General features: G+C 43.3%; 1 protein-coding gene across 4 annotated transcripts in view; it reads right to left on the reverse strand.

Moving 5' to 3' along the window:
* WDR7 (WD repeat domain 7) overlaps positions 1-21,140 on the reverse strand; it is a 606,257-nt gene that overhangs the window by 465,592 nt on the left and 119,525 nt on the right. The window lies entirely within an intron of this gene.

The following is a 21,140-nucleotide window of genomic DNA, read 5'->3' on the forward strand; positions in this document are numbered from 1 at the left end:
CACTAAACCACAACTGAAGCTAGTCCAGCCTAATAACATAAGCAAATTTAAAATTAAACACCGCATGTTCTTAATACCTGTAAAAGCATCAATCAACTTTTCAGAGCTCAAGCAAGTCACTGCCTGATCCGACACCCTCCTCTTCTTCAAAAACATTTAAGTTCATGGAAACTATATTTAAAACCTTTGTAGGAAAGCTCACATTTATAAGAAAATCTAACAATGAAGTATGTCCCCTAAAGAAAGGTCTTGTGCTTTCTTAAGAAGATCTTAACAAGGTTATTTCATTAATCGCTGTGCACTAATGTTAGACCATGGGAGCTGTAGTAATAGAAACATTCAAAGTGCACTAGTTGGTGGCATTCAGCTAGACATTCTGTAAAGGATGTGAAGTTTTTGTAATTAAGACACTGCTAATAAAATGGAGGAATGACAACACTGACACTATTCTGCTTTAAGAAGAGCAAAAGTTTATCTTTCTGTTAAATTGTTATCCTTCCGCATGGACTTAACTCTGAAGCTGACTATATGCCCTTTTTGTAAGCATTATTATTATTTTTTTTTTTATTTATCATTTTATATATAGATACATAGATAACAGGGGAAACAAATCCACAAAATACAAAGTAGCAGAAATGGGTGGAATTGTCCAATCAGAAAGGTGCACAAATAAAAGTGTCTTTCAACTCATCTGATTGATCTTTTATTCATCCAAAGTAACTCGACCTGACATGTACATGTTTCGGCCCTAAGGCTTGCGTCAGGAGTCTACAAGTCATATGCAACAACATTAATAAAACATATAATAATACAATAAATATTAAAAAAACATGAGCAAGAATGAGCATAAATATAAAAATATATAAATTTTATAAACTAAAAACAGCAAAGCATATAGACAAAATTACTTCAATACAAAATAAAATATATAAATGTAAAATACATGGACTCAAAAATACATATTATTTAATCAATATACCGAATATCACATATATAAATAACAAAATTAAATATTAATGGAAAAATGTATATAAAAATCTCTCAAAAGAGACCGCATTAAATAGTAAATATAAGACTTATATTAAGAATATATAAAACAATATGTAATAAATAATAATAATAAAAGCAATCAGTATATATAGTCAATCAAACAAAATTAAGAGAATTTAAAAGCTAGGCAAATATAAGGACAGCAAAAGGATAACTGTAATATTTTATAGATATGATTTAAAAACAACTAAAAGGCAAAAAACCTGTAATATATAGGGACAACTACAATACCTTGAAGATCTTTGGGTTTGTGAACAAATAAAGTGAACCACTTGAAATGCCGTTTGTATCTAAATAATTCATAAAATAAAAAATATAATATAAATAAAAATAAAAATATATGCCAACAGGAAAAGACCGGAAGGCCAAAATGCTAATTAAGATGCCGTAAGAAGTGCAAGTAAAGTAAAAAAGAAAGAAACATGAGAACGCCGTGAGGAACACAAAACCCGAGTCAAAAAAAGATACATGAAAAAGTATCTAGAAAGAATACCAAAAAAAACTAATAAAACATGAAGCTAAACCAGGACAACGTGGTGCCATAACCTTGTAATGAATAAAAATCTAAAGGAAAGCATAAATACAGTGAAGCTAAACCAGGACAACATCGTGCCATAACCTTGCAATAGATAAAAAACTAAAGGAAAACATGAATACAGTGAAGAGCTGAAACTAAAGCCAGAAAAAGGGAAGTGCATAAGACAAAGAGGGATAGAAATAAAGAGAGGAGCACCGGATGAAAAAATATATGAAAAAGCGAAAAAAGTACATATAACAAGAAACTTACCAATACACCGTCGGGCCACAACCTTACAGGAAGTGAAAATCATAAAGAAGATATAGTCGCAAAATACAGAGCCTAAATAGAGGAACCGCACAAAATGTGATGACATCATCAAAACTAAAACGAGGGCTGAGGAACCGTATATATAGATACATATACATTACTTGTATAAGAAAATAAAGAGAGAACTTCCACAAATTTTTAAAGGAAAAAAATATATCTGGATACTATCCGTTTCATAGTTAAACAAAATTTTGCTCTTAATTAGTCCACATTCTGGAGGAGAAACAATTCACATTTATGAGAGATATTTATAATAAATTAATATTAATAAACCATATTTGTAGAGTACATCTTCTTACATTACTATGGGATTCCCTTCAGAGATATTTGAAGTTGTTATTCCCTTTCCTTCGAGAAAAAATTGTAATTGTGAGGGCTCAAAAAATATATATGAATGTTGGTCCAGAAGAATCTTACATTTGCAAGGATATCTCAATTGGTATTTGGCCCCCAACTGTATTACAAACTGTTTCAGTTCAAGGAACCTCTTCCGTCTGGTCTGAGTTGCTTTTGAGACGTCTGGAAACATACTGATCTTACTGTCCAGAAAGGTCACTTCTTTCTGCCTAAAAAAGTCTAGGAAAATGGAAAACTTTGAAAATTATATGAAAATTTTGAATTTAAGAATTCTTAATTTTCCTAAGGTGTTAACAACACCTCCTAAGGAAATGTTTTATAAATTCTTAAAAGAAATATTTAAATATCCTGATGCCGGACTACCTCCTTTACATAGAATATATTACTTGCCAGTATCAAAACAGAAAACTTCAGGTCCAGAAGTTTCTCCCGAACTTCCTAATCCTTTGAATTTAACAGAAGTCCTTGAAACTTCAGTGGATGAAGTAATCTGTCGTACTACTCTTGTGGTGGTGTTTGTCTTTCAACAAGACAAAGAGGCACTTCTTTGTAAGCATTATTAACCATTTATACACCTATTAACCATTTATACACCTATTAACCATTTATACATTTATAATGCCATTTACCACAGCATGGTGCTCATTTTCAAACGGGGCAGATGGGCATTTTTCTCATCAAACCCTTTCAATTTACAATTTTTAAAATCTATTTTCTAGGCAAATATCTATGCTGTCATCCGCTTAAAGGGGCATGTGTTCGAGGTGTGATATGGGCAGCGCTAGGTCGGGCTTAATACGTGGACATTTTTCTGCCATAATCAAACATTCAAGAATATATCCAGGGCACAATTTGGAAGTTTGAGTCTAGACCTGTTTTACTAACAAATAAGTGCCAAAAAGATGCTTTAACTGACCAGATGACCACTGAGGGATGTAACCATGACCCCACACACACACTCCCCCCAGTAGTCAATGATCTCCTCCCAGCCCCCCTAGGTATGAATGAAACAGTACATACATGCCTGTACAACAGCTTCACATATTATGACCAGTACTAATAGAACAGCAAGCAGGTTCCTGGAGTAACCTAGCGGGGGGTAGTGTCAACCATAAAGATGGAGACTTGTGCCTATATTCTACTCTAACTACTACATGCAACTGGCTTTCTCATATTTCCATTTAGCCAGTCATTTATTATTTATTATTATTATTTATTGGGATTTATTAATCACCATTTTCAGAAAGAGATTCACCCAAAGTGGTTTACAATACACTGAATAATAATCAGACACTCTTATGTAATTTCCATATCCTGTCTGGCAGGTTCACAATCTAACTATGATACCTGGAGCAATGGAGGGTTTAAGTGACTTGCCCAGAGGGGGTGGCCAGGAGTCTGAATGGGAGCACCTTAAAATGATGCAGGACTTAATGGGTGATGAAAGTGGTCTTTTCCTCAGATTTTTCCTCTAAGGGGGGTTTGCCAGTATCCTTTTATAAGGTCAATGTTAGACAAAAACTGAGCTCCCTCTAATTGTTCTAAGTTATACACCCGGGGCATGGGCTAGGCATCGAACTGAAAATTGTTATTGAAATCCCCCCCCCCCAAAAAAAAAAATCCACACAAATCCAGCTTTGGGGCTAAAACAATGGAACTAGACCACTCACTATTTGACTCCTCAATTATCCCCATCTTCAGCATTTCCACTACTTCCCATTTCACTTCTCTTTTGTTTTTGGTCTCTGGTAGTCGGTATGATTTTTGCCTAATAACTCTCCCAGAGATCGTTTCTACGTGATGGGTCCTGATCTGAGAATGACCAGGTATTGTGGAAAACAAGTTCTTAAACTGATGTATTAGTGATTGTAACTGTAATATTTGTTGGGGCTCTAGGGTTTCCCCAATTTTAATAGCTTACTCATCTCCCATGACTCTAGTATCTGGGTTCAAATCTCCATCATCTTCTATCCTTTCTCCAATCAGCACTTCCCTTTCCATCAAGGGATTTAAAAGATTCACATGATACTCTTGTGACTTTCCCCAGCCCAGATTCACTTTATAAGTCAACCGTCAGAACACCACAAACATGCCTTTCCATTTGGCTAACAATTTATTAGCTGAGGTGAGTATCCCCAGCGATGCCCGAGTTACCTACCTTATTTGCAAACACAACATAGGGAATGGCCTGATCGCAGTCCTGAATATTTTTCTCTAAACACTTCAAAGTGCTTATTTTCAAAACTACAAATGTGGACGTCTTGTGGGTCGTTCGTCGTCCAGAATGTCTAAGTCTAGAAGGGGTGTGTAAGAGGGGTCTTATGGGTGAGCTTTGACAAAGGTTAAACTTAGATGTTTTGCAATGATAAACAAACCTTTTGCAAGATGTCCTAGAAGGACCTTAGATGTTTTTGCCTAGACCTGTTTTAGAAGCATCCAAGTGCCAAAAAGAGACTCAAACTGACCAAATGACCACTAGAAGAACCCCACACACATACACACTACCCCAGTGGTCACTGCCCCCCCAAAAAAAAAAAATTTCTAAATAAAATAATTCATGTCTGTCTGAAGAACAGCAGCATCTGGTACAGGAAATCATAGTACAGCAACACACAGGTGTCTTAAGTAGTCTAGTGGGTGGCCTAGTGAACTATAGAGAAGAGTACCCAGGATCATAAGCCACTCTAAACACTACATTTATGGTGAAAAGTATAAACCCACCAAAAACCTACTCTTCTGCCATATAGATGCCACCTGCAACCTGCAACTATGTTTCTATGTTTCTATAAGGGCTATTAGGGTGGTAGACAGGTCGAATAGTAGGTTTGGGGAGTTTTGGAGGGCTCCGCATAAATTATAAGGGGGTTATGGTGAGATGTACATCTGACACCTTTTATGTGAAGTTCACAGCAGTACCCTCAAAGGTGACCCACTACTCTATTGGCATGTTTAGGTGGCCAATCCATTACAACGCTAGCACCTCAGACGTCTAAATGGTACTGATTTGGATGTTTCTAATTTGAACATTTGGGGGTCAACAATGGTGAATAACTTTAGATGTCCTGGTGGTCTAGATGTTTTGGCAGCCAAGAAGTCCAAGTAAGCAACTTTCAAAAAAAAAATATTTGAATGTCTTGTTTAAAACTGGACATTTTCTCCACTCCTGAATTTGGGTGTTTAGGGGGAAACGTCCAAATTTGGACTTAGACTTTCTATTGAAAATGGCTCTCCACATCTCCTGAAGGCAAGACTTCCCTCTGCTAAATTCATTTTGGCTCTGATCTACTAACCCAAGTCTGTCCATATATTCAAAGTTTTATTTCGCTTTATCAGTAACGCCTCTGCCATTTTCTCCAACACAGATTTCAGGCTCACTGGCCAATAGTTTCCTGGACCTGCAAAGCCCTTTTTAAAATATGTTGCATTAGTTCTATCCAATCCTTAGATATCATAACCATTTTTTATGATAGGTCACAGATTCCTACTAACAGATTTGTAAAGAAAGATTAGTCTCTTACCTCGATAATCTTCTTTCTTGTAGATGTGTCTAGTGATCTTAAACATTAGGGTTTTGCATCTGAACCCACAAGTTACTCGCAGAATGCTGTCAATCATCTTTTAAATTCTGCCTCCTTCTCAGGGAGCTGCTCCTACTAGTGCTGCCCGATTCAGGAAAACAAATTTCAATTTGATTCAGCCTAATGAATCAATTTTTGGATTCGATTTTCCTGCCCAATTGGGTGGTTTTTTCCAAACATCCTGGTTGGTTTATTTTATAGCCTCTTCACCCCCTTTGCCCTCTCCTACCCTTGGTCCTGTGGTGTAAACAAAATAAACAAATAAAAAATACATTTCCTCTCTCATATTCACGGTCTAACACCAGTGATCCTGCAGGCTGCCGTATTAGCCTTAAGGTAAGAGTGGGGAAGCTGAGGGAAGATGCAGGCCTTTCTGACTGACCCTCCCCCCTCAAGCAGGAGCAGCAGTGAACGGCCAGCAAGAGGCAGCTCTGCAGCTCCTGCTTTAGGAAGGCACGGGGAAAGGGTTGGTCATCGAATTGGGAGGCCTATTTTTTAAAAAACTGAATCGATTCAAATTGTGAATCGGGCAGCACTAGCTCCTATCCTTCTGTTTGTACAAAAGCAATCAAGTATCACTATAATGACAGACATAACTGGAAGGAGTAAACAGAGAAAAATCCCTGAAACTACTATACAGTTCTACTCTATATTTATTAACATTAAAACATTCCAGTAACTGATCAAAACAGGTACAAAAACTGTGTGCAACCAGCACTAATCTCAAATAGTACAAAAAGTGTTTTCTGGATGTTGTTGAGACTTTCTTCTATGAGTACTGTACTTTTTGCTCCATAAGACGCACCTGACCACAAGACGCACCCTAGATTTAGAGAAGGAAAACAAGAAAAAAAAAAAAAAAAACATTCTGAACCAAATTCTCCCTGCCAGGCTCTGCACTCAACCACACACTCCTTGCCAGGCTCTGTACCCTGTCCCTCCCCTCTGGTGGTCTAGTTGTAGGCTGGGACAGGGCACAGAGCAGGCAGACCTAGTGGCCTAGTGATAGGCAGGCAGGCATAATGGCTTAGTGACAGGCAGGAAGGCAGGCCTAGTGACAGGCAGGCAGGTCCCATACCCCCCACGTACTCCCCCAGTACCTTAAATCATCCCCATATACGCCTATATACCTTAAAATCATCCCTCCATACCCCCATGTACCCCCAGTACCTTAAATCATCCCCATAAGTACCCCCAGTACCTTTTTGTAATTATACCCACCCACCCCGGTACCTTTTTAAATTCCTCCTTCCTTAGACAGCTGTCTCATCTATTTCCTAGCCAGCGGCGCACAGGCCAGAAGTGCAGAGATCAGGAACAAGCCTCTGCGCTCCTGCTTGGGCCCGTGCAGATCTCTGAATTCCTGCAGTCAATTCTCGCAACTCCCGCGAGAGCTGACTGCAGCCATTCGGAAATCAGCACGGGCCCAGGCGGGAGCACGGAGGGTTTGTTCCTGTTCTCTGCGCTTCTGACCTGTGCACCACTGGCTGGGAAATATGCTGGACCACCAGGTATGACAGCAGTGGGTAGGCGGGTTTAAAATATGCGGTGGTGGCGGGGGGAGTTAAAAATATGTGGCAGCGGTGGGAGGGTTTTAAAAATATGCGGCGGTGGGGGAGTTAAAATATGCGGAGGGGGGTTAAAAGATGTGGCAGCAGGGGGGTTTAAAAGATGCAGTGGCGGCAGCGGGCTTAACAAATTTGTATCTTCGCTTCATAAGACAAACTTTTCCACTCCCTCTTTGGGGGTGGAAAAAATGTCTCTTATGGAGCAAAAAATACAGTATATCCCCAGTTGTTGTGTGCTGTTCTATCCCCCATTTTTGTACTTTCTTCCATTGCTATAAAATACATGATTTCTGCCCCTTTTCTAATGGCTACTAACATATGCTAATTGTACTGTTAACATGTTAATTGCCACATTAACAGGCAGGAAGTGTAACAGTACTATACAGTTAACACAATTTAGGAAATGGCCCCTGCTAAATCTGTTGTTTTTTTATTTTAGAAACAAAATCTATATTTGCTAGCATCGATTATAAAAAAAATAGTGTATTGTTACTAGTTTTCTCTTGTATTAATATATCATTTTTCATGAAAACAACATTTAAGGAATCTGCAATTATTCCTACGGAAACAATTTGCTCTACTTTAAATTATCCATATATTGATATTTTAAATTTCATAGAAGGGGGATTGAAGGACACTCTGCAGTTCAAATAGGCGTTCCACATAAGGCTCATAAAATCTGGGGTCAAGCCTTGTACTGGATATCTCAAGGACCCAGACAGGAACTCCCTTACCAGTCCTCCTGGACTCCGTGGTCACCGCATGACTGCACTTGGTCAATGCACCTTCGGAGGGCTCTGGAAAGGGTCTCTTCCCTTGGGAACAGATCTCCCCAGCCCTGGAGGACTTGGAGAAGGCTGAGCCCAAGGCTCCCACCCCTCCCCCGTGTGCTCCATTGCACATGGGACACAGGCGCTCCTTTGCCAGCCAGCCAGCACAAACCTGGCATGACATAGGAGTAGGAAGGCCTGAGGGGTTTATCCCTGTTGATTTTAAGTAAAATTGAGGAAGCTTGAGGTAGATGGAGGCTTGGGGAAAAAAAAAAAAAAAAGATACAATCCAAGATGGCCACAGACAGTAAAATCACAGCAAAATGGCCTGTGGAGTCTTCCCTAAAGTATAAAAAATGCAGGGAAAGGGGTTTTATAAGTGGGGGACGTTGGTTCTGGCTGCAGAAGCCTTCAAAATTCACTTTTGGAAACCCCACAATTTTCCTCATAGGCTATAACAGCCTTACTCACAGTGCCATGTACCTGCCTGCTTTAGCTCAGGAATGCAGCTGGGCTAAATGGAGAACTCTGCCTCACAAGTTCGTCGGACGAACTTGGCCTTCAGGCTGCCAGTCGGATCAAAGTCAGAATGAGCCTCAACCCCCGAAAAAGCTTACACCACAAAGGGGGAGAGGACCATGCAGCTGACCCAATATTAATCCCGGACAAGCCAGGAAGGAGCCAAATAGTCTGTGCTCAAGTTCCTGATAAATCAGGGATGCGAACAGCTAAGCAGGTGGGGTCCCTGAGCTCAAAAAATTCAAAAGTAGGCTGGCTAGCTAGGTGTCTCAGAGGGCTGATCCTGCTAGCAGCAGGCTTCCGCAGCGTGAGTCTGTATCGTCTCCTAGGCAGAGGTCCCAACAAGTAGGAACCTTTGGACACTGAGCCTCTGACAGAACACTTAGAAAAAAATACCTGAAAATAATAAAACTGCACGCAGAGCAAAAACACTTCTGAGCAACTTGCTTGCAGAAAAGAAAGAAGGGGCAGGAGCTGCTCACTGGGAAGTAGGTGGCGTTCAAAAGATGACTGACAGCATTCTGCAAGCAACTTGTGGATTCAGATGCAAAACTACAAGTGGGTGCTGAAAAGTTCTCAGTCTAACCAAGAAGGAAATGATGTGAAGCCAAAAAACTTACAAGCTATTCCACATATTCAAGCCTAAGTTCAACACACTTGGTACATTGTGTCTGAAGTTTCTGTAACCCTTCCAAAAAATATTCTGCCTGACCACTGCAATCACCTCCGAATCATTTGAAAATTGTCATCCTTTCAAACTCTTTTTAAGGTTTAGAAACAGAAAATAGATGGAGCAAGATCTGGTGAGTAGGGTGAATTGTCTATGCACTGAAAACCCAACTGAGTCAAAACATCCATTGTTTTGCCAGCTTTGTGAGCAGGAGCATTGTCTTGCATTTAAAAAAAAACTTTCTGCAGCTTCTCTCTCCTTTTTTCTTCCATTGCCTACTTTAATTGGCCCACAGTACAGTAGCAGTCTGCTTTTCTGCATTAACTGTCTGGCCCCATGGAAGATGGTCAGTTATTACAACACCTTCATGATCTCAAAACACTATGCTATCACCTTTCCTGCTGACTTTTGGGTCTTGAATTTCCTTGGCCTTGGAGAACCTGAGTGCCACCATTGCACGGACTGTTGTTTTGTCTCAGGATCATAGTAGTGTAATTGTGTTTCATTAGCAGCAACTAGTGGTTCCAAAAAGTTGGCACCGGCTTATTGAAGATGCCGCAAAATCAGCTTAGAAGTATCCACTTGATGTTGTTTCTCGGCAGCATCCAAACATCTGGGAACCCACTGGGCTGGCAGCTTCTGCATACCCAGCTGCTCATGAATTATACACCCAACACATTCCCTGGATATCTGTAGTGTCTCAGCAATTGTTTTAGCCGATATTCGCTGATCTGCCAAAATCAGGTTATGAACATGATTAACAATTTCAGGAGTTGACACCATTTGAGGCCTACTGCACCTTGCTGCATCTTCGATCTCGAAATCTCCACACTGAAAGTTTGCATACCATTCCTTCACTGAGGATTATGATGGGCGTTTGCATCATCATGGATTTCCTTTGGAGTTTTCTTCTACAGGAATATGAACTTCATGACGGCTCAGAGACAGCAGCCGCGTGGCAGAGGCAGAGAGGTGCTGCGGGGAGCGCGAGGAGAGACGCGGCGGTGAGGAGCGGGTAGCGGTGAGAGTTAGCTCCGCCCACCCGCGTCACCAGCCGCGACAGCAGGATCGGCGCCCGGACTCCCCCTTAAGAGAAGGGAGCCGGGCAAGGAGGAAGCCACAGCAGCCGCGTGGCAGAGGCAGAGAGGTACTGCGGGGAGCGCGAGGAGAGACGCGGCGGTGAGGAGCGGGTAGCGGCGAGAGTTAGCTCCGCCCACCCGCGTCACCAGCCGCGACAGCAGGATCGGCGCCCGGACTCCCCCTTAAGAGGGGGGGTGCCAACGGCGCGCGGCCGTTTGGCGCGCAGCGAATCGCCTTTGCGTAGGAGCCTTGGAAGGAGCCCAGGCAGCCCAGCAGCGAATCCTAAACTTCTAACTAAAAAAAAAAAATAAATAAATAAACTCTTTTCTTCTGCTGTCATTCTCTTCTCTCTCTATTCTTTCATATAGCTGCACGCAGAGCTAACTCACACTCACATTCAGCCAACCCTTTCAGATATCCTTAGCTCCTAACTTCGTATTCTCTCAGACACCCAAATCTTTCATAATCTCGCACTAGCTCTCAGTAGGATTTTTCTAACTCTTTTCTTTTTCTAATTACTGACAGGCAGATCTAATTTGCAACTTGGAAATGGCAGGGAGGACTAGAAGCGCCAAGGCTACAATCAAATCCAGCATTCCAGCCACCATGGGGACCCTGGAAGAGATCACGGACGACGTACAAAGGGAGGAGGACTCAGGACGGTGGACAGAGGTCTCCGTGCAGACCGAATCCACCCCCGGGCACTACACTACAGTCTCCACGCAGACAGAGGAGGCTGCTCAGCTGGATGGAGCCCTCATGCAGGAACTGTGGAGCCTCAGGGAGGAGGTGGTTCGCCTGAGAAGCATCCGAGAGGATGAAGCCTACATCGATGGAGTCGTTCAGGAGTTGTCCCAAATTACTGAGCAGACCCACGACAAGTCCATTCTTGAGACACCCAAATCATCAGCTTTGAAGACAACATTTGGGATACAGGAAATGGCTGGCGGTAATGACACCTGGCAGTTGGTGACCTCTTCCACAGGTAAACATAGAAGATCCCCCCCCCCCTTTTTTCAATCTCTTCATCCTCTTCTTTTTCTTCCCAACAGGTCAACCCTACATCAACCCCTCAACTCGTCCTGAAGAATAGATTCCAGATTCTTCAGGAAGAAGCCGCCGACGAGGTACAGGAGCAGGCCCAGCACGAAGAACAGGAGCAGGCCCAACACGCAACCCCATCTTCTGACCGACTTCCCCCTCCACAACGGAAGAAGCGCAGAGTTATAGTCATTGGGGACTCCATGCTGAGGGGCACCGAGGGACCAATCTGCAGACCGGATGCTCACTCAAGAGAGGTTTGCTGTCTGCCTGGAGCCAAAATACGGGACGTCACCACCAGCCTGGGTAAACTACTTACACCTCATGACCATTTTCCTATGCTTCTTATCCATATAGGTACGAATGACACTGCCAGGAACACCCCAGAGACCATCACCAGAGACTTCGGAGCCTTGGGTGAGAGGCTGAAGCAGACAAGTGCGCAGGTAGTCTTCTCATCAATCCTCCCAGTTAGAGGCAAGGGAAGAGCCAGAGATGAATGCATCCGGAGAACGAACGAATGGCTACAAGGATGGTGTCGAGATATGAACTTCGGATTCCTGGATCATAGAGAGGCGCTGCAGGGACTACAGGGACCAGACGGACTCCATTTGACCAGCAGAGGTAAGAACGTCTTCGGACACCGACTAGCCCGCCTGATTCGCAGGGCTTTAAACTAGGTAAGTTGGGGGAGGGGACCTACTCATATACTGGTGTGGAAAGGAACTATCCTGATGGGACGAGTCGACACTCTGTTTCCGAGGTAAGGACCCAATATGCAAACAGTTCTCTAGGAGTCACACAGACTCAGTCAGGAATAGCCTTACAGGGACTCAGCAAACACAAAGTGTGGAGGGCCATGTATGTTAATGCACACAGTTTAGGCAATAAAATTCTAGAACTGGAAACTGAAATAAGGGATGCCAACCTGGACGTGGTGGCAATATCGGAGACTTGGTTCACGGACGCACATGGGTGGGATATGGCTATACCGGGGTACAATTTACTTCGTCAGGACAGAGAGGGCAGGTTAGGTGGAGGGGTAGCACTATACATTAAAGAGGACATCAAAACCACCAGGATCACTGATGTCAAGTATACCGGGGAATCCCTCTGGGTAAACCTGGCAAGAGGTGGCAAAAAATGCCTGTATCTTGGAGTGGTATACAGACCTCCAAGACAACCGGAAGACATGGACGCAGAATTAATTGAAGACATAGAGAATATAACTCTACGGGGCGACACTGTACTGCTAGGGGACTTCAACATACCTGATGCAGACTGGAACACATTTTCAGCAACAACTAGCAGCAGCAGGAGGCTTTTGACCTCCATAAAAGGAGTACATCTCAGACAGATGGTAACGGAACCCACTAGAGCCCAGGCAATCCTAGACCTGGTACTCACCAACGGGGAAAGCGTCTCAGAGGTCTCGGTAGGAGATACGCTAGCCTCCAGCGATCATAACATGGTATGGTTCAACCTTGGGAAAGGATCCCCTAAATCAATTACAAAAACAAAGGTGCTCCAATTCCGGGGCACCGACTTCGCACGCATGGGGGATTTCGTTCATCAGACGCTGCAGGACCATGCAGAGACCAGCAATGTGGAAACTATGTGGTCGTACCTAAAATCATCCATACACGAAGCAACTAATCGCTACATAAAATCAGTAGATAAACGACAAAAAAACAACAAACCCCAATGGTTCACTGAAGAGATCTCGCACCTCATTAAGGAAAAGAAAAAAGCATTTCTTTCCTACAAACGTACGCAGAGAAGAGAAACTAAAGTAGAATATAAGACCAGATCTGCAACGGTCAAAACAGCAGTTAGGGAGGCCAAACTTCGAGTGGAAGAAACTCTGGCAAAGAACATTAAAAAAGGGGACAAATCCTTCTTTAGGTATATCAGTGATAGGAAAAGGAATACAGACGGTATAGTACGCCTTAGACAACCGGACGGGAACTACACGGTGGCGGACTCAGAAAAAGCAGAACTACTAAATGAATATTTCTGCTCAGTCTTCACCTGCGAAGCACCGGGACACGGACCACAGTTGATGATAAAACAAGACGTGGATGACCCGTTTCAGAATTTTGAGTTCACACCTGGGGACGTTTGCAACAAACTGGCAAGGCTAAAGGTAAACAAGGCCATGGGACCGGACAATTTACACCCAAGAGTGCTCAGAGAATTGAGAGACGTTCTGGCGGAACCGTTAGCAGTGCTCTTCAATCTCTCACTAAGTACGGGGAAAGTTCCGTTAGATTGGAAAACAGCCAACGTCATTCCTCTACATAAAAAGGGTTGCAAGGCTGAGGCTGCGAACTATAGACCGGTAAGCCTCACCTCAATAGTGTGTAAACTCATGGAAACACTAATTAAGTATAAATTAGATACAATCCTGAACGAGGGAAATCTCCGGGATCCCAGCCAACATGGATTCACCAAGGGTAGGTCATGCCAGTCAAATCTAATCAACTTCTTTGACTGGGTAACAAGAAGACTGGACTCAGGAGAGTCCTTGGACGTCGTGTACCTGGACTTCAGCAAAGCGTTCGACAGCGTCCCACACCGCAGGCTGCTGAACAAGATGAAATCGATGGGATTAGGAGAGACTCTAACTGCATGGGTTAAAGATTGGCTTCATGGCAGACTTCAGAGGGTGGTAGTTAACGGTACCCGCTCTAAAATGTCGGAGGTGACTAGCGGAGTGCCACAGGGTTCGGTCCTGGGCCCACTCCTCTTCAACATATTCATTGGGGATCTGACTCAAGGGCTTCAAGGCAAAGTAACCTTATTCGCTGATGACGCCAAACTATGCAATATAGTAAACGGCCATAATCTACAAGATGCTATGGAGCAAGACCTGCGTACTTTAGAAAGTTGGTCCTTGATGTGGCAGCTGGGCTTTAACGCCAAGAAATGTAAGGTCATGCATCTCGGTAACGGAAATCCTTGCAGAACTTACACCCTGAATGGAGAAACTTTAACCAGGACTACGGCAGAACGAGACTTAGGAATAATCATCAGTGCTGACATGAAGGCAGCCACTCAAGTGGAGAAGGCTTCATCTAAAGCACGGCAGATGATAGGTTGTATCAAGAGAAGCTTCGTCAACAGGAAACCTGAAGTCATGATGCCATTGTACAGAGCCATGGTGAAACCTCATCTGGAGTACTGTGTGCAATTCTGGAGGCCACATTACCGTAAGGATGTGCTCAGAATTGAATCGGTTCAGCGGATGGCCACCAGGATGGTCTCGGGGCTAAAGGGTCTCCCGTACGAGGAAAGACTGAGCAAATTGCAGCTCTACACTCTTGAAGAGCGCAGAGAGAGGGGAGACATGATTGAGACATTTAAGTACATCACGGGACGGGTCGAGGTGGAAGAGGATATCTTCCTTCTCAGGGGACCCTCGACCACAAGAGGACATCCGCTCAAACTCAGGGGAGGGAAGTTTCGTGGAGATGCAAGGAAGTACTTCTTCACGGAGAGAGTGATCGAGCATTGGAACAAGCTTCCAGTGCAGGTGGTCGAGGCACGCAGCATCCCAGACTTCAAGAACAAGTGGGATACCCATGTGGGATCCCTACGGGGTCATGCCAAGGGATAGGGTCACTAGGACTTGAATGAGCGGGTCAGTAGAGTGACAGTATAATTACAATTATACTTAAGGGGTCAGAAGACTTAAGGGGGTGGGTAAATAGTGTGGGCAGACTTGATGGGCTATATGGCCCTTATCTGCCGTCATCTTTCTATGTTTCTATGTTTCTAAACAATGTCAAAATATAGCATTATGATTCTGCAAATTGGTACTTTGCAAAATAAAATAGCACTCTTTTCAGATGCAGTGGCAAAAGTAACTCAGAATTTAGGATTGCAATAGAATTTAATTTCTGCATTCTTTCAGAATAATAGGGTGTATACCATCTGGTCCAGGTGAGTAGCTATGCTCTAGTTTGTCAATTTCCTTTATTACTTATTCCAAGAGTACCATGATTTGTATCAGTTTCTCTGAAATCACCATCATCAATATCTCCCCAACATCTTCCCTCAGTGGAAAAGGCAAAGATTTAATTTAATGTAAAACAAAAACAAAGAGAGACATCTAGTCACTGAAAAAGTTGTTTCAGCATCCATTCAGAAAAGAAGAAAATTTTATTCATTCCTTTAAAAACTTAGTTTGCCTACAACCTAGTACAGTCATATGAATCAATGATTAAGATTAAACTATATCTTAAACTGAATGTGTAACTAGTGCAGCTGCTTCAACAGAAGAGCAATATGGGAATGTTAACATTTTCACATTAACTCAGGGGTGTCCAATGTCGGTCCTCGAGGGCCGCAGTCCAGTCGGATTTTCAGGATTTCCCCAATGAATATACATGAGGTCTATTTGCATGCACTGCTTTCATTGTATGCTAATAGATCTCATGCATATTCATTGGGGAAATCCTGAAAACCCGACTGGATTGCGGCCCTCGAGGACTGACATTGGACACCCCTGCATTAACTACTCAATCAACAGCATTTTGAACAATTTGCAATGTCCTATATCTAGAAACAGAAATCCCCAAGTATAGGACATTGCTATTGTCCACCCTTAAAATAGCCAAATTCTGGAACACAGGCCTGATATTTCCAGAAATGTTTGAGTAAACTGAAGCCTAACTGAAAAAAGATGACCTCACCACTTGTACAACCTGATCTTGCATAGTCAACTGAGAATCATTTGGTTAACTGTTATCTGAGATAATTTCCTTATCAAAACCATTAACTTTTAAAATAGTCATATTTGGGGCACTTGGTTTAGATTCTTATAAAGCACAGTTGTTGATAAACTTACTAATGATAACGGTTAAATCTATATTAATCAATTGGAAAGATTTATCTAAATTAGATTATATAACATCTGGTGAAATATGCTGTTTGTATGCTAAATATGAAAATATTTTTGCTATTCATTGTAGTAATTTGGGTAAATTTAGGAAAATATGGGAATCTGTTAGTAGGTATGGCAATTAATTGTGGTATGTTTGTAATATATTAATATATTTATCTGACTTTGTTATAATATGGGGGTAAATGCAACTTCCTAGGTCTAATTAGAAGTTATTATAAGTATACAGTGGAACCTTGGTTTACGAACATAATTCGTTCCCGAAGTATGCTCGTAAACCAAATTGCTCGTATATCAAAGTGAGTTTCCCCATAGGAATGAATGGAAACTCGCTTTGATTCGTTCCATCAACCCCCCCACCCGAGGCTACCGGCGCTGCTCCAATCCCCCCCCCTTGAGGCCACCGCCGCTGCTCCATACCCCCCCCCCCTGCGATCCGGCATCCCCCCCAGCGATCCGGCATCCTCCCCTCACTCGAGTCATCTCCTCCCCCGCGATCTTACATGCTCCCACGTGCACCAAAATGATATCTCTTGCATCACGTGCACCAAAATGATTGGGCACCGGCACCAGCACCAACGCACAGGACATGCCGGTGCCAGTGCCCATAGATCCTCCCTCTTCTGTGCTGGGCTGGGTGGTGCATCGTCGATCCTTCCTCTTGCTTGTGCTGGGCTGGACTGGGCCTTGAGCATTTGCGCAGGCTCAAGGCCTTCTGGTCTTGCTCTCTCCGAGATTCTGAATCTGAGAATCTCGGAGAGAGCGAGACCAGAAGACCTTGAGCATGCGCAAATGCAAGGCCCAGCCCAGCCCAGCACAAGCAAGAAGAAGGATCGCCGATGCACCGCCCAGCCCAGCACAGAAGAGGGAGAGAGGATCTTCGGGCACCGGCATGTCCTGTGCGTTGGTGCTGGTGCCGGTGCCCAATCGGGGTAAGGGATATCGTTTTGGTGCTCGGGGGAGCATGTAAGATCGCAGGGGGGGACAACTCGAACAGGGGGGGGAGGGATGCCGGATCGCTGGGGGGGGATGCCGGATCGCAGGGAGTGGCACTCATAAATCGAGTCAAACTCGGTTTCCGAGGCGCCGATTTTGCGAATGTTTTGCTCATCTTGCAAAACTCTCACAAACCTAGGCCAGTACTGGGCAGACTTCCACGGTCTGTGTCTGTGTATGGCCGTTTGGTGGAAGATGGGCTGGGGAGGGCTTCAATGGCTGGGAGGGTGTAGATGGGCTGGAGTAAGTCTTAACAGAGATTTCGGCAGTTGGAACCCAAGCACAGTACCAGGTAAAGCTTTGGATTCTTGCCCAGAAATAACTAAGAAGAAAAAAAAAAAAATTTTAATTGAATCAGGTTGGGCAGACTGGATGGACCATTCGGGTCTTTATCTGCCGTCATCTACTATGTTACTATGTTACACTCGTAAACCGAGGTTTGACTGTAGTTATATTTTTATTCTTTTAGGATTGCTATTATTTGTGTTAGAACATAAAAACATAAGAACTGCCATCTCCGGATCAGACCTTACGTCCATCAAGTCCGGCGATCTGCCCATGCGGAGGCCCAGCCAGGTGTAACTTGGCAAATCCTTAGTCACCGATATCCTTCTATGCATCTTGCGAGGAGATGTGCATCTAATTTGTCCTTAAATCCTAGAATGGTGGGTTCCGCAGCAACCTCCACCGGGAGAGCGCTCCAGGTGTCCACTACTGTGTGAAACAGAACTTCCTGCCATTTGTCCTGGGCTTGTCCCCCCCTCAGCTTAAGTCCATGACCTCTTGTACTAGTCACATTTGACATTGTAAATAACTTTTTCTCCTGCTCTATTTTGTCGATTCCTTTTAGTATTTTGAAAGTCTCAATCAGATCCCCTCGCAGTCTCCTCTTCTCAAGTGAGAACAGTCCCAGTTTTCTAAGTCGTTCTTTGTAGCTCAAGTTCTCCATACCTTTTACTAGCTTCGTTGCTCGCCTCTGCACCCTCTCCATCAGTTTTATATCCTTCTTTAGGTAGGGAGACCAGTGTTGGACACAATATTCCAAGTGTGGTCTGTATTTGCAGTGTTGTTTTTTTGATTTGTGTGTTTATTTATTTAAAATTTCAATAAAATTATTTATGAAAAAAAGACTCACTTCTAGCAGCTTAATCTTATGCTTTCAGTCTCAAGAGACACCTCTTGGACTGTGCTGTAGCAGAACTATATTTTGCAAGGATTGTGCTTGAGGACCAGAGACTACTAAATCCCCTTGCTCTGAGTTAAAACAATTAAGCTGCTCCTTCCAGAAATCCTTGCCTAATTTACACTTCTTCCTCTGTATTTGCTGTGATAGGGGATTAACAGAACCGCAAATACAGAAAAACTGCAAATAACTTTTTCATATGTTATTCACTGTTTTTTAAATTAAAAACCATCGTGAATATGGTGAAACCGCAAATAACATGGTGGGAGACCTGGCCTGTTCCTGAAGGAGATGCAAAACACGGTGAAGAAAGTGCTGGGAATCAGCGATTTTCTCTGTAAATGCTTGGAATCATTGATTTCTCTATGCAAGCTGATGTAATTTGGGGGGAGGAGCCAGCAAGCTAAAAACTGTGAATAATTGAAACCGCGTTTACTGAAACTGCGAATACGGAGGGAGTAGTGTACTCAATTTTGACTAAAGAAAAAAAGAGAAGCCTGTGGACTATGAGAGCTACATTGAACCAACAGGAATATTACAGTAGACTTGGTTATCCGGCACCTATGGGGATTGGTGGATGACGGATAACTGTAGTTTCTGGTTGCTTGAGAGTTACTATAAAAATAGTTGTCTCCCTTCCCAACTCACTCTATCATCCCCTACCCCCACTTGTAGGTCAAATATCTGTTCTTTCCTTCTTTCTAGGTCACTTTTTCTCCCCACTTATGGGTCCAGCATCTGTCCATCTCCCCTGCCCTTCACCCTGCAGGGCCAGTATCCATATCCCTTCCTCCCTCCCCCCCAGCTCTGCCCTCCCTCAGCACTCTCCTGAAGAATCAGCAGCAGCCACAAATCTCGCTCCCTCCCCCAAAGCAGCAGACAGTCTTGACAACACCCCTCCCTTCCTTCCTCTGGCCCCCGAAGCAGCAGGCAGCCGGTTCTGATAACCTTCCTCCCTTCAGACCCAAGGCAGCAGCAGCAACCGATCATGACAACCTCCCCTTCCACTTACCAGAAGTAGTAGTGGCAGACGGTGAACAGAGGAAGCGCATAAACAGGCAGTTTCTGGGCAACCCCAGCAGGGCCTTTCCTCTGCCATGCTGGAAGTTATGCGGCAGAGGAAAAGTCCTGCTGGGGCTGGCCAGAAATAGCCTGTTTATGTGCTTCCTCTGTTCACTGGCTGCCATTACTGTGTTAGGGGAGGGAGGGACAGGGGTTTGTCAAGAATGAATCTGCTGCTTCGGGTGGCGGAGGGAGGGACTGGCTCTGCTTTTTTGGGAGATGGAGAAAGGGTAGGAGGGAGGGGGGTTGTCAGGATTGGCTGGCTGCCTGCTGCTTCAGGGGCCAGAGGTAGGGAAGGATTTTGCAAAGACTGACTGACTGCCGCTTCAGAAGAGGGAGGGAGATTCGTGGCTGCCGCTGAAGTTTCAGGAGCTGGAGGGAGGGAGAGAGGGGGGGTCAGGAGCACATGACTTTGGAAGTTGTCTGAGGAGCGCAGGAGACAGTTTTGGTTTTTTACCTGTAATTTTTTTTGGGGGGCTGGTTGATTGAGAGTACCAGTTAGCTGAATACCGGTTAACTTACTTGCATGAGCTGGAACTACTAAAACTATTTCATAAAACTTACACACCACACTTTCAGTTAGGAGCAATGAATGCTATGAACAGCAAAATATTCATAATAAAAACACTGACAAATGTACTACATAAGAATGTGTATCTCTACCATTATTCCTTTCAGCTATTAACTAAAATAATCCAAAAGCCTGTACATACAAAAAAAACCTGATCTGCTTTCAGAATCACATTCCCCCTCCCCCCACCAACCCATCTGGCAGAGAACTCCACAACAGTGGGCTGCAATGTTTAACCTAGCCTCCTGTACTGAAGGTCTTATGCAGCAGAGAGCAATTTCCACTGTCAATAAAGAAAAGATTATTTTATAATTCTTATACAAGATTGAACCATCTCCCTTGTTCAATTCCAAACCCTTTGCTAGTCAACCACAGCTATACAATACTGAAGAACAGGATTTAAAACATTCAACTGCTTAGGTTATAGGCATGCCTTTTAAATTCTGAACACATTTTTTTGTGGTCACCTTCTATATAAAGCAGTTGGTATTACTGTAAGACATGAAAAGACAGCTCACTCCCAAAAATAAACAAGTAAAATGTCAATGAACTGAGGAGAAAAAAATTAGACAGTTATAAAGATGAGTCACAATGATATGTACAACAGAAATGGGCATATGCTGCCCTCTACTGCAGTAATCCCCAAAGCAAATAAAAATGGATAAAAAAAGTGTTCATTTTACCCAGCATCTACAGTGACCTTGATAGTTCAACAGATTAAGAATGTTGTTCTAGGTAGCAAGATGCGAGCAAGGAGTAGGGTTACCAGATGTCTGGAAAAACCTAGACATGTCCTCTTTTTAGGGTGCTGGATGGATTTCCAAAACACAGCAGTTTGTCCAGGTTTTGGAAGACCCCCAAGCTTGGGGCCGCATCTGAAGGGCCTTCGAGCATGCATGAAGGCACACAATGATGTTACACGTATGTGCGCATTCATGTGAT

This window comes from Geotrypetes seraphini, chromosome 1 (assembly GCF_902459505.1).
Source record: "Geotrypetes seraphini chromosome 1, aGeoSer1.1, whole genome shotgun sequence".
In the NCBI taxonomy this organism is placed as follows: Eukaryota; Metazoa; Chordata; class Amphibia; order Gymnophiona; family Dermophiidae; genus Geotrypetes; species Geotrypetes seraphini.